This window comes from Nicotiana attenuata, chromosome 5 (genome assembly GCF_001879085.1).
Source record: "Nicotiana attenuata strain UT chromosome 5, NIATTr2, whole genome shotgun sequence".
NCBI classification, from domain to species: domain Eukaryota; kingdom Viridiplantae; phylum Streptophyta; class Magnoliopsida; order Solanales; family Solanaceae; genus Nicotiana; species Nicotiana attenuata.
The window spans coordinates 9,241,676-9,259,427 of NC_031993.1; the positions used below are offsets into that span (position 1 = coordinate 9,241,676).

At 36.7% G+C, this 17,752-nt stretch overlaps 1 long non-coding RNA gene across 1 annotated transcript; it reads right to left on the bottom strand.

Annotated features, from left to right (window-relative positions):
* Window positions 12,685-16,342, bottom strand: LOC109225265. The gene is made up of 3 exons (XR_002067880.1): window positions 16,116-16,342; window positions 13,381-14,171; window positions 12,685-13,082 (listed from the first exon to the last, which is right to left on the bottom strand). It is a non-coding gene; the product is annotated as an uncharacterized LOC109225265 (long non-coding RNA).

Sequence of the window (17,752 nt, forward strand, 5' to 3'; positions counted from 1 at the left end):
TTTGACGCGGGGGAAAAATTTATATGTAAAAATTCATTAAAATCACAAATATAGTAGATATGAACCCATAATTTTAAAAATATAAAGGGGTCAATGCTAAAATTTTAAAAATTAAACCCATAAGATTTAAATCCTAAATCCGCCTTTGCTCGAGATACTGCCCTTAAAAATATTTCATCCACACAATAAAGTATAAAATTAAGCATATTTATCAGGGTTCAACAAACTCCTTTAGTTATAATTAATTGGGAACAAAAACAACAGAAAGACAAGAAAGAAAAACCCAGCCTATAAGAAGCTATAGGAGAAAGAAGAATGACTTAGAAGAATTCTGTATGCTATACATATATTCATTGGGATAGCACTAATTTTTTTGTTGTTTTTAGCTATTCTTCACTCCTTTTACTCAATTTTCATTGCTTTTCTTGCCGGTCTTGGGTGTTTCTAACTTCTTCAACTCTCTCAACACTTCATATCCTGAATATTCAACATTCAAAGCATAATTAGTCGTCAAATGAGGCATAAAACTTAATAAAAACACAAGAGACGTTAGCTAAAATGATAACTTATTAGCTATCTCCACACTTGCAGGTAGGGTGTACATAGGTCGGGTTAGTTCGGATTTTTCAATTACCAAATCAAATTAAGATGTCAGGTTTTTAAATCTATAAACCAGACCAATAAAGCCGGGTTTTTGGGTTTTTTTCCAGCAAAGTCTTCCATAGCACAAAATATGTAACTTGTGCTCCAAATATTTTAAGTGGTGTACCCTATGTTAGAAAACATAACTAGGGATTGGTGCACCCTAAACTGGTAAGGAGACTAAGGAGCGGTGACCCTATGTCTAAAATAACATCAACTAGGGAGTGGAGATTTTAAGTTGGAAAAGAAGACTAGGGAATTGAGACCCTATGTCTAAAATAACATCAACTAGGGAGTGGAGACTCTATGTTAGAACAGGAGACTAGGGAGTGGTGATCCTATGTCTAAAATAACATCAACTAGGGAGTGGAGACCCTATGTTGGAAAAGAAGACTAGGGAATGAAGACCCTATGTCTAAAATAACGTCAACTAGGGAGTGGAGATCCTATGTTGGAAAAGGCAGCTAGAGATTGGTGTACCCTATACTACCATGATTTTGAACTTTCTTTCTTTTCTTTCTTCTTATTATTAAGAGATTTGGAGTTGTTGCTGCTGTAGAGCTATTTTTAGTTTCTGGGCAATTTTTTTTTTTTGTTGCACCTGCTTCTTGCAAGGTTGCTTTTGGATTACACCTGTTTCCTATTTTTTCAAACAAAGACTAATTGTTAGTTTAAAACGGTGGTTGGTTTTGTGGCCTTGAGTTTTTAAATCACTTAATCTCGGCCGGCTTCTTTAATAATAGTTTCAAACTGCAACTGGTTGTCTCCTGAATATCGATTGCACTTCTGACCCCGGAGAACCTTTGGCTCTTTCCAAAACTTTGCCATGACGGTTGGTAGCGTGTGACTCAACCTTTTCAACTTCATTTTGCCTATGGAGGCACTTCAATTTGATTTCCTTTTTCCAAGAGTTTTTGATTTCGAAGCATCGGCCACCATGGCTAGTCGGGGTCGACTTGATTCCCTTGTCGAGGCCGGGCGCCTTTTGTATATTAGCTTGTATTAATCGAGAGCTCGGTACATCAGTCTTGCCATCCCTTCTTTGCCTTAGTTTTTGGAACAAAGTTAGACTGAAAGAGATTCAAAGAAGAGCAAATAATGGAATGGAATATGAATTTAAACAAGTGCTGTCCCTTTCGAGGAACGAAAAGAAGGACTTATCTGAAGTACATGTGGACTTCAGTGAACATGACATGCCTTTTGGACTGGATGCTTGATCCGTGTAAATCGTCCGACTCTCAGAAATTCATCACAACTTTTGCTTCAAAACCGAGAAACCTTGCCCAGGACTGTGTCGATGCCAATGGCTCTTGGGATCCTTTTCTCGATCAGTAGTGCCCTTTGCGGGTTTCCACCAGCTGACCTCTCTCATTTCTCTTCTCACCATCTCCTTATAGTGCTCTTTGCGAGTTTTCACTAACAAGACTCTCTCATTTTGGTTTCTTTACTCACTATCGCCTTATGATGCCCGTGAGGGTTCACCAAAAAGACTCTCTAATTTTATTTCTCTCATTTGGTTGTATCAGATCCAAGTAACTGTATCCTCCAATTCTTGAACATTCTCGTCGATAATCGGAAGGACTTGAAAAGGATACAACTTTGGAATCATTAAAGCGATACCATCACTGAACCATCATAACATTTGCTCCAGTTTCAACTTTTGGGGGAATATGGATTTTTGTTTTGGTGTGACTGAACCCCAGAGAGAAGTTGCCTGCGTATTCTTTTGGAATCAAGTCGAACGTAGTTCAACTAACATGAAATGTTTTGATTTTTGTTTTGTTTTTCTTCTGTTTTGTTTTGTTTTATTTTCTCTTTCTTTTTCCTTTTTTCTTTTTTCATTTTATTTTCTTTTTGTCTTTTTTTTTTCAATAATATTTTCAGGTTCCAAAGAGGGTAATCAAAGAAAGGTAACCGACTCAAAGGATTGGCAAAAGAGTTAATAGTATTTGGGTAGCGAGAATAAAAGCCTTCTTCATCCCAACCAGAGAACATTAATGCTATATAGAGGATCCAAAATAGTACCTTTTGACTGCATCGGCATTGACAGTTGTTTCACGGACATTTCCTTCGATGTTTCCCATGTATAACGCTTTTTGGCAGTACTCTTGTTACAATGTATGGACCTTTCCAATCTGGAGCCAATCCTTTAGTTGTTCCGGGTCTTTATTTATTTCCTTAAACTTATCTTCATTGCATTCTGACTCTTGATTTATTATTTCGAAGTCTGATAGCGTTTTAGGATCTAGGCATGAAGTCTGCAAGCATGTCATATTATTAAAATCTTCATTTAACAGAACTGAAAAATTTTGGCATCTTAAAGCCAGCTGGCAAGTGGACATGGCGAAACATACACAAGTCGGCGTACGCGACGCTCTGTTGGCCGCTCAGGCACTGCATACTCTTTAAGCTGTGCTCCAAGCTTTTCATCTTCCGAGCCATTTCCTCTTGCTTGGGGTTCTTGACAACCTTTTCTTACTCAACCGAGAAGTCATATTGCGGAGGTTGAGTAAATGAGTCACATATGTTATTTTCGATTGAAACTGTGGTAATTATGCGGGCTATTGAAGAATGTGTAACGGTAGGCAATGAATGTCATATTCTCTGTAACGGACCACATATTTAATGCTATAGAATATTCTTCATTAAATTCTTCCGGGTGACAGGTATTTATTTCGCTTTTATGAACACCATACCCTTCGGGGACAAACGAGACCGTTGCATTCGAACTTGATTACCTTCTATATTCAACTTCACGTTCGCTTTATCATACGGGCATTTAATATGAATATATTTTACTCTATACAAGCTTTAGGCCCCGTAGTTCATCGAACCGCCACTGTAACAATAAAGTCAAATATGGAATGGTTGCGGAAACAGAAATAAACTAATAACTTGCTAAAATGAATTAAATTACATTAATAACTATTTTTTTTAAAAAATTATCAGTATATATAACTTAATTTTTGTTTAACGGGAATGATATCTAACTAGGCTGAAAACCCCAATAGGTGCATACACATTTGAACCAATCGCACTCGCCACTCGTTTTAAATGAATCTTTATAATGTACTACACGGTAATCATTACAATTATTATCGCTAAAGCACCATCCATAATCATTATCACCACTAGTTATCTGTTTCCACTCGTCGGCTTCTGTCAACTCTGCATCCAAAAACAAAACAAAAAAATAACAAATTAAAACACTTTTTTTATACCTCAAAATTTTATTCATTTATTTATTTTATTTGAAAATAATTTTTTTCATGATGAATTCAGTAATTTGTATTCATTAGTTATCAGGTCAAGAAAAGCACTTTTAGGCGTATTTGATACGGCGGAAGCCATGTGCTTTGTAAAATATTTTTCATGAAAAATACTTTTAATGCGAAATGTCTTTTGTTATATAAAACACCAATGACTTCCTCATGAAAATATTTTTCGTACAAAATACAATAATTATTTTAATATAAAGAATTTTTAATGTAAATGACAATCCATTAGGTAAACAATTTTAATTTTACTATAAATGACAAGCACAGAAAGTATACTTAAATATAGATTTTATTTTCTCGTTCCTCTAACTCTTGATCCTAGAAAATAACTGGAAAAAAAGTAGCAATAAATAATATTCTCATCAGGTATAAAAATGTTTACATGCAGGATTAAGCACTTCATGATAAAAGAAAATATATTTAGTAACTTTTGCTTCGATATCAAATCAAAATCATAGAATTAAACAGAAATCACCTCTAATTCATTTTAATTACTCACCTAGTGATACTGATGATAGGCTATAATTGCATATTTTAGTCGCTTATTACACTCGAATTTACCGCACTTTAATTGAGTTTGCGCTTTAATCGCTAGTGTTTTGCACTAATTGTGTGTTTTATGCCTTGTAGGTGTGATTCCGAGCTATATAGATGTTATGGAATGAATTTAAGTGATTTGAAGCTTTGAAGTCTGAGTAAAAGCTCAAGGAATTAAGCCGGGATCGTGTTCGGGGGTCAAATTTGATAATTAAGTACGAACGAAGACTTGAGGAGGCATATTGCCACTGTCTAGTAAAATAGACATAACTTTTTGCTCAGAACTCCATTTGGGCTCCACAATATATGGTTAGAAAGCTAACTCAAAGGGCTACAACTTCCATGTTTTATGTTTTTCCAAATTCCAAACGGAACAGGGTGAAAAACCGTGGTTCCACCGCGACCGCGGCAGAACCGCGGCAGAGTGTACTGGCGGACAACTGAAGAATCGGAGAGTATGTTTGGCCGCGGTTTGACCGCGACCGCGGTGGGACCGCGGCAGGAAGCGAAAATTTCAGGGACTAAAGTGTAAAATATGAGATTTTAAGTCCTAAACCCTATATTAAACAAAGGAGGCCGGCCAAGAACAAGAAGGGAACATATTTTGGACACAAATTAGACCTAAGGAGGCGAGGAGACACTACTTTAGGGTTAGACAACACCCTTGGAGGTAAGAACACATTGGGAGCAAGGCGGAGAATTCTTCTACGAGTTTTTTCCTTCCTCTTCCTATTTTTCATTGTTGGTTATGACTTTTAGTATTATAGTTTTACATACTATTATGAATAGCTAATTTGTTATCTAGAGTTTTGATAGAACCTTTTTAGGATAAATTCTTGTTATGTTTTTATATAATTGAGCCATAGCTTTTCTCTATTTGTTCAACTACGTTTATATTCTGCTTGATTGAAGAGCTCTCAGTTAGCTGTGCCTATTTAGTATGCATAACTCGGGAGAGAGTGCATATTTAGGTAGTTGTTAAACAACACCACTCCCAAAGTATATGAGGGATCAATAACCGAGGGTTTAAAGGCGGGATTAGGGATAACGAAGCCTTGGGTGCGATCTGAAGTGAGCTGTATTAAAAGCCAACTAGCGTAGCTCGGGAGAGCGCGTCTAGTAAATTGTCGTAATTACTCGGGAGAGATTTACGGTAATAAGAGTGTTCATGATCGGTAGAGAATACTTAGGCAAAATTATAGAAGACATAGCGGGAAGGATTCCGACAATAGGGGAAATCATAACTCTAGACCTCCTTAATCTTTTCTCTAACCCTCAGTATCGTTAGTTGTTAATTTACTATTTTAATTTGTTAGTTAATTAGTTAAACACAAGAATCTTAATATCTATAAGTTAGGAATTGTTCAAGCTTGTCTTCTTGGTGATAATGAACAGCTGTAACTAAACCTTAGTTCTCTGTGGGATTCGACTCCGGACTTGTAAACCGGATTATATTTGCAACGACCGCATTGTCCTTTTTATAAGGCATAGTTGGGCGTGATCAGATACAAAGACGAAAATCAAACAACTCAGAAGGACAAAAATTCGTGATGTAGTCATTATTTCTACTTCGATCCTATATTTAATTTCTTGAGAGGATTGAAGGGAATGTTTCTAAAATGTATTTATATATAGGACGTTTTAGCTTTTAAGCTTTCTCCCAGAAATCAATTCTTGCAAATTAAATTACAATTAATTCTTCTAATCTTCAGTTTCATCTTATTTAATGCGACTTCACTTTTCATCAGTTTTCGAACAATTAAGATGTACTCCCGTTTTAATTTATGTGACGCACTTTCTTTATTAATATTATGTTGTAAAAAGAATGATATGTTGTAAAAAGAATGATACATCTTTATATTTAGAAATGCTTTAATTTTAAATTTTTTGTTTTATCTATTTTACCTCTATGAGAAGTTTTTATAATCAAATACGTGCATATTATGATCTAACAAACCTTTTACCTTCTAAGCATTTGCAAACTCAAGTTTCGAAAGTCTTTCTTTTTTATTTTAAATTTTGTCCCGAGTCAAACTACCTTACATAAATTAAAATGAACTAAGTATGATTTAATTAAGCTTTCAAATCTGCAATAATTTTTTTTAAATTCAATGACAAAAGACTATTTCTTGTAAGAATTATTATGTACTATCACAACAGAGATTAAGATACAATGATATAATCAATCTTGAGCTAGGTTTAGGGAAACGTATTGTGTTATGGCCTAACTGCTAAAAAACGAGGAAAGATCTTGGTGAAACGATGATTTTTGTCTATTATGTCATTTTTGATGGGCCCACAAAATTTTATTACTTTAAAATGCCAAAAAAAATGAGAAACAACCATGATGAAGTAATAGCTATTATTCATTAGGCTGTTTCTGACGTGCCCACAAAATATAGGCGATTCGGAGCCCGTCGCCTGAATTCATGAAGATTGCGGCACATGAAAAATTGGAAATCGTCCTGAATTCCTATTTTATAGTCCTAAAATGTCAAAAATAAGGAAATGTCACGGAGAAAGGATGACTATTGTTTATTAGATCATTTCTGATGGACCTACAAAATAATTTAGGCGATTCTGAACCCGTCGCCCGAATTCATAAAGATGGCATGGATATTAGCACACAAAAAATCGAGAATTGGCCTGAATTCCTTTTGTATGGCTCTAAAACACCAAAAAAGTGGAATAGTCATGAAAAGATGATGACTATTGTTCATTAGATTATTTCTGATTGACGCACAAGATTTTACGCGATTCGGAGTACGTCGCTTGAATTCATGAAAATGGCATGGATATTAGTACACAAAAATTTAAAATCGTCCTGAATTCTTGTTTTATGACCCTAAACTGCCAAAAAATAAAGGAAGAGTAACGGCAAAGCAATGATTATTTTTCATTAGATCGTTTCTGATAGACCAACAAAAATTTTAGGAGATCCGAAGCCCGTTGCCCAAATTCATGAAGATGGCCTGGACATTAGCACAAGAAAAACTAGAAATCATCTAGAATTCCTGTTTAATGGCCCTAAAATACAAAAAAAAAATGAGGAACTGTCATGGCGAAGCAATGACTATTGTTCATTAGGTCGTTTTTTATAGGCCAATAAAATTTTAGGCAATTTGGAGCCCATCGCCGAATTCATTAAGATGGCATAGACATTAGCACACGAAAAACTGGAAATCGTCCTGAATTTCTATATTATGGCCCTACAATGCCAAAAAGAGGAAATGTAACAATTCGACCGGTCGTTTTGAGCAATTACACTGCGCTCGGTTGTTTGAGGGCATGAGTAGCTCTGTATGATTGTATTATGACTTATGTGAATCGTCGGTTTTGGTTTTCAGGTTATTCAGAATTGATTTGAAGGAATGATTCTCAGCTAGAAGCTTTAAATTTGAAAGGTTTGACCAATTTTGATTTTTTGGTATTTGACCTCGGATTGGGTTTTTGATGGTTCATTTAGCTCCGTTGGGTGATTTTGGACTTAGGAGCGCGCCCAGATCGTGATTTGGAGGTCCGTTGTAGAATTTGGCTTGAAATGGCGAAAGTTGAAATTTTGAAAAGTTTGACCGTGAGTGAACTTTTTGATATCGGGGTCGGATTTCGATTCCGAAAGTTGGAGCAGGTTTGTAATGTCAAATGTGACTTGTGTACAAAATTTGAGGGCGAACGTGATTTGATAGGCTTCGGCATCGGTTGTGAAATTTGAAATTTCAAAGTTCAATGATTTCGAATTGAGGTGTGATTCATTGTTTCGATGTTGTTATGTGTGTTTTGAGGCCTCGAGTAGGTCCGTGTTATGTAATGGGACCTGTCGGTATGTTTGGACGGGGTCCAGAGGGGCTCGGGTTGATTCCGGACAGTTATTGGATCGAAAGATGGAGTTGAGTGATTGCTGAAGGTGAACTCTGCTGGTGCAATCGCACCTGCGGAGCTTTGATCGCAGGTGCGAGCAGGGGTGCGCAGAAGCGAAGTTTGGGCTGGTGAACTGTAGTCGCAGGTGCGAAGATTCTCCCGCTGCGTGGTCGCAGAAGCGGGGTGTTAGGCGCAGGAGCGGATGTTTGCGCAGGTGCGATAGGTTGTTCCGCACCTGCAGTTGCGCAGATGCGGGGTATGGACCGCAGAAGCGGAGGCCCAACTTTTGTATTTTACCGCAGAAGCGGAATTTTGGTCGCTTCAGCGACATCGCAGATGCGGTTAAGTGTCCGCAGAAGCGGAAGTGCTAGGCAGAATGATAAATATAAGGGTTCGCGATTTTGGCTTCATTTTAACATTTCCAAGCTCGGATTGAGGCGATGTTTGAAGCAAATATCACCACAAGGATTGGGGTAAGTGTTCTCTACTCAGTTTTGATTATATTTCATGAATCCATCTTCATTTTTGGCAATTGGTTGATGAATTGAGAGAGAAATTTGGGTACACTGAACACCAACTCCATCTTAATGAAGAAAGGGATAAGGCATAGATTGCAGTCTTACCAGCTTTCTAACTTTTGGGGATTGGCCTAAAGTTTCATAATATGAATTTTTGAGTTTTGAACACAGATTTGGAGTCAGATTTGAGTGAAACTAGTAAGGTTAGACTCATAACTGAATGGGTTGTCGGATTTTGTGAGTTTTATCGAGTTTCGAGGCGTGGGCCCGGGTGTGATTTTTGGCCGGATTTGGGATTTGATGAAGAACTCGATCTTTATCAATTGTAATTGCTTCCTTGGGCTTTATCTGGTGTATTTGAATTGCTATTGGCTAGTTTTGAGTTGTTCGGAGGTCGCTACGTGCGTGATGGTATTCTTAGAGCATCGATTGGCTTGCTCGGTGTCGGAATTGGCTTGTTTAAGATAAGTAACTTTTCTAAATTTAGTGTTGAGGGTATAAAACCCCGAATTACGTGCTATATGATTGATGTTGAGGTGACGCTCATGCTAGGTGACGGGCGTGTGGGTGTGCACCCTGTGAATTGTGACTCTGTTGTTTCCAGGGAACCGTTCAGTGGCCCACTTTGTTGGTAATTGTGTTTTTCACCATGTGATAAAGCAATTGAGATGTACACCATGCTAGATATCACGTTTAGGTTTATACTGATATTGTTGGGACCCCTAGTGGTCGTTTCTTGTTGTCATCTCATTGATTTCATTAATATTTCGTACTCAGTCATATTCATGCATTTATATCATATCTCAGTCTCTGTTGTTGATATTGATACATCATATCATTGTTGTCGGGCTAGATTCATGACATTGTGAGCCCGTGAGTGAGACTGGAGAGATTGATGACTGAGTGAGGCCGAGGGCCTGAGCGAGAGTGACACTTTGGGATCGGGCTGCACGCCGCAGCATATTATATCTATTCTACTTTTGGGACCGGCTGCACGTCATAGCGATATATTGATTATATTTATGCAAATGGATCCGGTTGCACGCCGCAACAAGCCTTAGGGCTACTTATATATATATATATTATGGATCGGGTTGCATGCCGCAACGAGATTGGATCGGGCTACACGCTGCAGCGATATGACGTTTGGGCTGAAGGAGCCCCTCCGGAGTCTGCACACCCCCAGTGAGCGCAGTCGACTATATATATGTGGATCGGGCTGCACGCCGCAGTGGTTATTGTACAGCGTTGAGTGTTTGAGTGTGCTGAGCATTTAGCATAGTGAGAGAGGATGCGAGGCAGTTAGATTGAGTACTCTGAGAGTGTGAGTACATGATTCATCTCTGAGATACATGCCATTGTCATGCACACATGGCATACAAGCATAGAGATGCATTTTTCCTCGTGTTGTACGGCATCACATCATTCATGACTTTTATTTCACACTTGTTATTTGGAAGGGAAATGAAACATTTTTTATTTATTGTGGAAAGGATTTTTCAGGAAAATTATAGTTTTTAAACTATCTCAAAAAAAATTCGATGGTTTCGATAAAGGATTTGAGTTTTTACTGATATTCTTGAAAGGCGGAACTATTTTCGGAAAAACTATGCAAAAAGTTGAACATTTTTTATCTCTGAGTTATTTCCTTGTTTATATGCTTTACGCTGTTATAAACTGTTGTTAGTTATTGGTGTTGGACCCGACCTATGTTCCACCTCGTCTCGTCACTAATTTCAACCTGAGGTTAGGTTTGTTACTTTTTGAGTACATGAGGTCGGTTGTACTCATACTAGACTTTCTGCACATTACGTGCAGATTTCAGATGACGATGTTGCTGTGTTCGATGGGAGCTGAATTGGAAGATGAACCTGCGTCCCTATTATAGCTGCCTCTTGTTCATGGTAGCCTTAGAATTATAAAACTCTGTTTATGTATTTTTCAAACAGATGATATATTTATTTCATATCAGCTTTGTAAATTCTAAGTACTCGATGGGCAGGAAGTCCGGCTGGATTCATCCTGGTCATGGATAGATCACCCAGGTTCGGGTCCATAAGCAGTGACAATTGCCCTATGAAGACTATTCTTAGAAGCTCATGATTTGTACTACCAGTCCTTGGGAAGTGTAAAAGATTCAGAAAATCACTTTGGTTAATTGTTTAATTAATATTATTGAAATTGAATAGTTAGTAGTTGACTTACCTAGCGACTAGTGGATTTTGGGTCGTGACAGGAAAGTTCATGGCAAAGTAATGATTATTGTTAATTAGGTCATTACTGATGGGCCCACAAAATTTTATGTGATTTAGAGTAGAAATGGCATGGGGTAGCCACTATTTAAAGTGGTATTTACTTTTTATCCACCATTTTTAATGCTGAGCAAAACTAGCCACTAGTCTATTAAAATTAATATGAAAAGACAAAGTTACCCTTTTCCTTCTCTCTCGCGCTGTCTCTGCCACACACACCCTACCAAAAATCCGGCTACTTGTAGGAGATCATAGACATAAAACACAGTCAAGGGATGAAGAGAAGAAGCAAAGAGAATTACGTGATAACCAGGATGAGGAAAACTTCAGGCAAATTGAATCCCAGTCCTCTGAATTACCAACGCGTTGACCCAAAGGCTTAGCTAATAATCTTAGAGGAAGCAAACAGATGAAGCAGATATCACCAAATATAACGAAAAGAAAAAGATAATCAAATGCAATTTGTACTTTTACCCACATCATCAACCTCTGATTCAACTACTAAGCATATAAACCAAAAAAATGTAGTCTTGAAGTCCTAAAGTTAAGTTCAATAGTTAAGGACACAAGTTCAAAAGTTAAGGACAGGTAGTCATTAACTTACAGTTACAAGTTCTAAAGTTAAGGACAGGCAATCCTTAACTTATAGTTACAAGTTCAAAAGTTAAGGACAGGCAGTTCTTAACTTACAGTTACACGTTCAAAAGTTAAGGACAGTACGTCTTAAACTTTGATTTCCAAGTTCAAAAGTTAAGGACAGACAGTCCTTAACTTACAGTTACACATTCAAAAGTTAAGGACTTATAGTCCTTAACTTTGACTTACAAGTTCAAAAGTTAAGGACAGACAGTCCTTAACCTCCAGTTGCACGTTCAAAAGTTAAGGACAAGCAGTACTTAACTTACAGTTACAAGTTCAAAAGTTAAGGACAATAGGTCCTTAACTTTGACTTACAAGTTCAAAAGTTAAGGACGAAGTTTGAGTTCCAAGTTCAAAACTTAAGGACATGTAGTCCTGAAGTCCTGAACTTAGAGTTTCAAGTTCAAAAGTTAAGGACATGTAGTCCTGAAGTCCTGAAGTTAAGGACATGAGCAGAAGGGTATTTTTGTCCGAGCAGTTAAAGTTTATTAAACCAGTGGCTAAAGACTAAAGACATTTAAAACGCTGGCTTTAAAATAAAGACATAAGCTGTTAGTGGCTATCTGTGCAATGATGGCGTCACTACAAAAAAATAGCCAATTGCGGCAGTTATTTTTACAAATTGCAGCGGTCGATAACTCCCGCAATTTGTTGTTGCAGCGGTTCACAAAAGTAGTTCTGCCGCGACCGCTGTCGCGACTGCCGTAGTTAATTAGCAGCAGTTCAACCCCCGTAAATTGATTATTAAATTATTAAAAAATTTATATTTTTTACAAGTTCCGGCAGTCAAAACCCACGCAATTCATTCAACGTATTAATTTTTTTTACTGTATTTTTTACAAATATTGGACTTAGAATATTATCTACTAATGAACCCGTACACACCATAATCTAACCCAAAAAAGATATATATATCACCACTTAGAAATATCAACATATTTAGCATCACAAAAGTATTACTTTCATATATAAATGGTGGGGCCACGAAAATGCTCCAATGGCAAATCTCCTAATCCCTAAACAACTCAAAGCAGATTCAGCAATGTTGCTAGCTGCATTCAGTAGCGTCGGAAGAGCTCTGTCTCCGATATAGCAATCTGCCTCTATATTTAGTTGCTCAAAACGAACTTCCACTGTAGTTTTCAAACTAAATTTTAACATAAAACATTCACCCTAGCGATTCTAACATCCGCTCCAATCACATAATTACATTGTCACAATTAATTATCTAATTCAATTATAAAGAACTTCAATTGTTGTCACTTGGATTACTGCCATCTGTTGTCATTTTGATTACTGCCATCAGATGATCTTCTTGCGTCCATGGGTGATAGGGATCCACTAGGTGCATCTCTTGGCTGCAAACAAAATAAAACAATAAGATCTTTTGAATGCAAATTATAACTTGAGCTATTTATTGAATAAAAATCAGAACCAATTCCATCCTTTATTTTGTAGTCAAAATTTTAAAACACATGATACTAGGAATTCAGCAGTACACATACACAACTATAATCCCAGAAATAAGAAAGTGTCAACAGGAATAAAGTACCACTAAAGAAGAGCGGAGAAAGAAGATTTTTAGTTTTTTTTTATATGAGTAGCTACTGATGCAGATAATATCAGTTGAAAAAAAAAAATCACAAGTTTATTTACCATTGTAGGAGGAGAAGCAAAGAATCCCACAAATTGCTCTGGTATTTTCCCTTCTTTCATTATCATATATGCCTTGAAAGCATTCATCATTTGTTTGTAGTTCTCTTGGCTTTGGTTGTGAGCATTCAACAATTTATTGTAGTTCTCTTGGCAATGGTTCAAACATGAAGCATCACTACTTGAAGCATTCATACCACCAAAACGAGGTCTTGCATGTTTAAAAACTTTGCTGGGGACAGCTCCTAATCCTAAGCACCTTACCCTTCCAAGAGTGCTCTTTTCCTAGCACTTTACCAACAGCATCATTCGGCGAAACTTCAGACTCATCCACCGTGTTTTTTCCTAAATATTGTTTGTCACAACATTAATAAGTAACTAAATGCACACCAAGACAAGCATTCTGGATAGTGCAGGGTGTGATGCGACCTGAACGGATGAAGTCGGCTGTGATACGGCCTAAAAGGATGAAGTCGGCTGTGATACAGCTTGAAAGGACGAAGTCGATTGTGATGCGGTCTGAAAGGACAAAGTCGGCTGTGACGCGGACTGAAAAGGCGAAGTCGGTTGTGATGCAACTTGAACCAACGTGCCAATTGTGATGTGGCCTGAACTGACGAACCAAACTATGATGTGGCCTGAACCGACGAAGTCAGCTTTGTTGTTGCCTAAACTGACGAACTGTGATGAAATCGACGAAGCCGGCTTTGTTGTTGCTTGAACTGACGGGGCTGGTTGTGCATTCCCTTGAATTGACTTTTGCAAGTTCTGCCAACGCTTGGTCTTCGGCATATCTGTAATTAATAAAAGATAAGCAAATTAAATAAATGCTTATATAAACTAATTGAATCTTCCATTTAGATTAAGTGATACAAACAAAACTCTTAATATGATATAGATTCATGTCAAACCAGCTTACAATAACAGAATTGCCTAATGATATATCAAGACTCACTTACTTGCATACTTTAAAGATATTCATACAAGTTATAACAACAAAGTATGTTATTTAAGATTGCATAACAGAAAAGAAACTACAAACATAAATAAAATTCTGTTATATATATGATATAAACATTGAACTATCATAGATGAAACAAAACCTCATTGCCACTTTCTGAACCACATTTAAGGCATGGACATTTTATTCTATCTCTTATAGCTCCAATCTTAAATGCAAATTCTATAAATTTCAAACCAAGCAAATATTCTGGTGTGTTCCTCGACATTCTAATCCAAGACTTATCCATTGAAAAAATAAATTAGTGTGAAACAATATCACCTACAAGATTTTCAAGCTATAGGATTAGAGACATATTTTAACACTTTATAAGACAACAAAAAGTAAAGTTAATGTTCTACTAATTATCTAGCATGATAAGACCAACCGAGAATGCTACAATAAGCTACTTAATTTTTCCTTAATTGACTACATTACAGCAAGCATTTAAATGCATTAAAGTAATATTAAGAAGCCATAAAAGATAACCATATTTACCAACTTATTACTCTCCTTATAACATCTGGTTGAGAAGCAGCGCAACATGATGGCACATAAGTTTAAGTACATATGCAGAGGACAACTTCAGTGGCATTAAAACACATTGCACATGCAGATCCCCACCATTATTATGATATGATGGAACACTTAGTATGTTTATGAAAGATCGGGTGATCAGCAGCAGCACTAAGATACAATTATAAAATCTACTTCATTGTACTGTCAAGTCTTACTATAAAAATCTACTTCATTGTACTGTCCTCTAAAGGAAATTAAATAAAAGCTATATATGGTAAGACTGTAAGATGGAGCAAAACAAAGACATGGAAACATTAAAAATGCCAACCTTATCATATTCACTACCATTTTCTAGGATACGTTACACCATTCATTACTTGTCTATAGCAAATAATTGGGGGAGAAAATCAAAAAATCATGTACTGCATTGAATAAGCAAATGAAGTTGATTTTAACACCAAATAGTTTTCAGAAAAGTTAAGATAAACTTTTCAGGGAGTTCTTGGAAACATGGATAGATGTCATCAACGAGTAAACAAACCAATGTCTTGTTGTTATTTTTGTCAGTTAAAATCTGCACAACAGCAACGACCCACGCTTTAATAGATTAGATATCTCATCCAAAGATAGACTACATGATCCTTGGTCATTATTTATACTTACAAGGACTGGTCAGTAATTAAATTAAATTGTTATGATACTATCCAGATGAGAAAGAGAGTGACAAAAGAGATATCTTATGCGTTGACAAAATGTGGTTCCTCAAAATAAAAACAGAGCATCATTGCAAAACCAAAATTATACATACATGTGCCTAGGTATCTGCCATAAACATGCATGTAAGAATCAAGTAAAAAGAAGGTTAAAAATTAGGCATACCAGTGCAGTAATTAAAGAAATATGGAAAAAAAGCTTACCAAACTGAAAAACACAGCGACTAATCAATTTTTTAGTGAATTTTTTTACATTACAGAACATGAAAGAAGAAACAGAAAACAAAAATACATTAGGATACTGAGGCAATAAAGCAGATTGCATGACAAAAAATTCTAGGTTTATTGAGAAATCAAGCTAATAAATTGCATAAATCAACATAGAAACCCCAAATCAACCAAAAAACTCCAAATAAATAGAGAAACCTCAAATCCAACAGAGAATAACCAAAATGACACAAAAATAAAGTGAAAACCCACATGCAATTTACAAAATTCAAAAATACCTGGTTACACAAAATCAGAATTGGAGAAGATGAAAGACCAATTGCAAATAAACTGAAGAAGAACACCGTGGATTTTCTAGCAACGTTACTCCAATTTGGTGAGAGAGAGGCCGCCGCTTGGAGACTAGAGAGAGAGAGCGTGAGAGAGATGGCAAAATGAGTCTAAAGGTTTTGGTTAATTAGGTCTAAAAGGTTTTGGCGGAGAAGAAAATGAGGGAAAAATTAGAAGCTTGGCGCTCTTTTGAATTTAATGTACCAAATCCCCCAAATTATAATTAATTGCGTCGGCTAGAGATAAAGTCCCACAACTTGACACAATTTGCGGGAGTTATCGGTGACCGCCGCTAATTAACTGCCGCCATTTGACCCCTTTTTTTGTAGTGCGTGGACATTAGTATACGAAAATTTGAAAATCGACTTGAATTCCCATTTTATGATCATAAAACACCAAATAAATGAGAAATGATCATGGTGATACAATGACTATTGTTTATATGTCGTATCTGATTGGCCCACAAAATTTTAGGCGATTCACAGCCAATCGCTCGAAATTCATTAAGATGGCGCGGACATCGGCGCAAAAAAATTGAAAATCGTCCTGAATTCCAATTTTGTGACTCTAAAACGCCAAAAATGAGGAACATTCATGGTGAAGCAATGACTATTATTTATTAGGTCATTTCTGATGGGCCAATCAATTTTAGAGGGTTCATAACTCGTTGCCCGAATTCATGAAGACGGCATGGATATTATTGGCACACAAAAATTTAAAAATCATCCTGAATTCTTATTTTATGGCTCTAAACCGCTAAAAGTATGAGGAATAGTCATGAAATATAATGACTATTTTACATTAGGTAATTTCTGATGGGCCCACATAATTTTAAGCGATTAGGAGCTCGTCGGTCGAATTCATAAAGAGGGCGTGAACATTAGTACACGAAAAATTAGAAGTCATCCTGAACTCCTGTTTTATGGCCCTAAAAGGCCAAAAATGAGGAACGGTCATGGCGAAGCAATACTATTGTTAATTAGGTCGTTTCTTGTGGGCCCACCAAAATTTAGGCGATCCAGAGCACGTTGTTCGAATTCATAAAGATTTTGTGGACATTAGCTCACGAAAAATTGAAAATCGTCCTGAATTCCTCCAACGCCGAAAAACGAGGAACGATTATGGAAAAACAATGACTATTGTTCATTAGGTCATTTCTGATGGGTCCACAAAATTTTAGGCGATTCGGAGCCCGTCGCCCGAATTCATTAAGATGGCGTGGACATTAGCACATGAAAAATTAATAATTGTCCTGAATTCTTGTTTTATGGTCCTAAGATGCCACAAATGAGGGCTGCCATGGCGAAGACATGACAATTGTCCATTAGGGCATTTTTTATTGGTCCAAAAATTTTTAGGCGATTCGGAGCCCGTCGCCCGTTACCCGAATTCATTAATAGTGGCATAGATATTAGCAGACAAAAAATCAATTTTTATCCTGAATTCTTGTTGTATGGCCATAAAATGCAAAAAAATGAGGATTAGTCATGACAAATGATGATTATTATTCATTAGATCATTTTTTATGGGCCCATAAAATTTTAGGGATTCAAAGCCCGTCGCCTGAATTCATGAAGATGGCGTG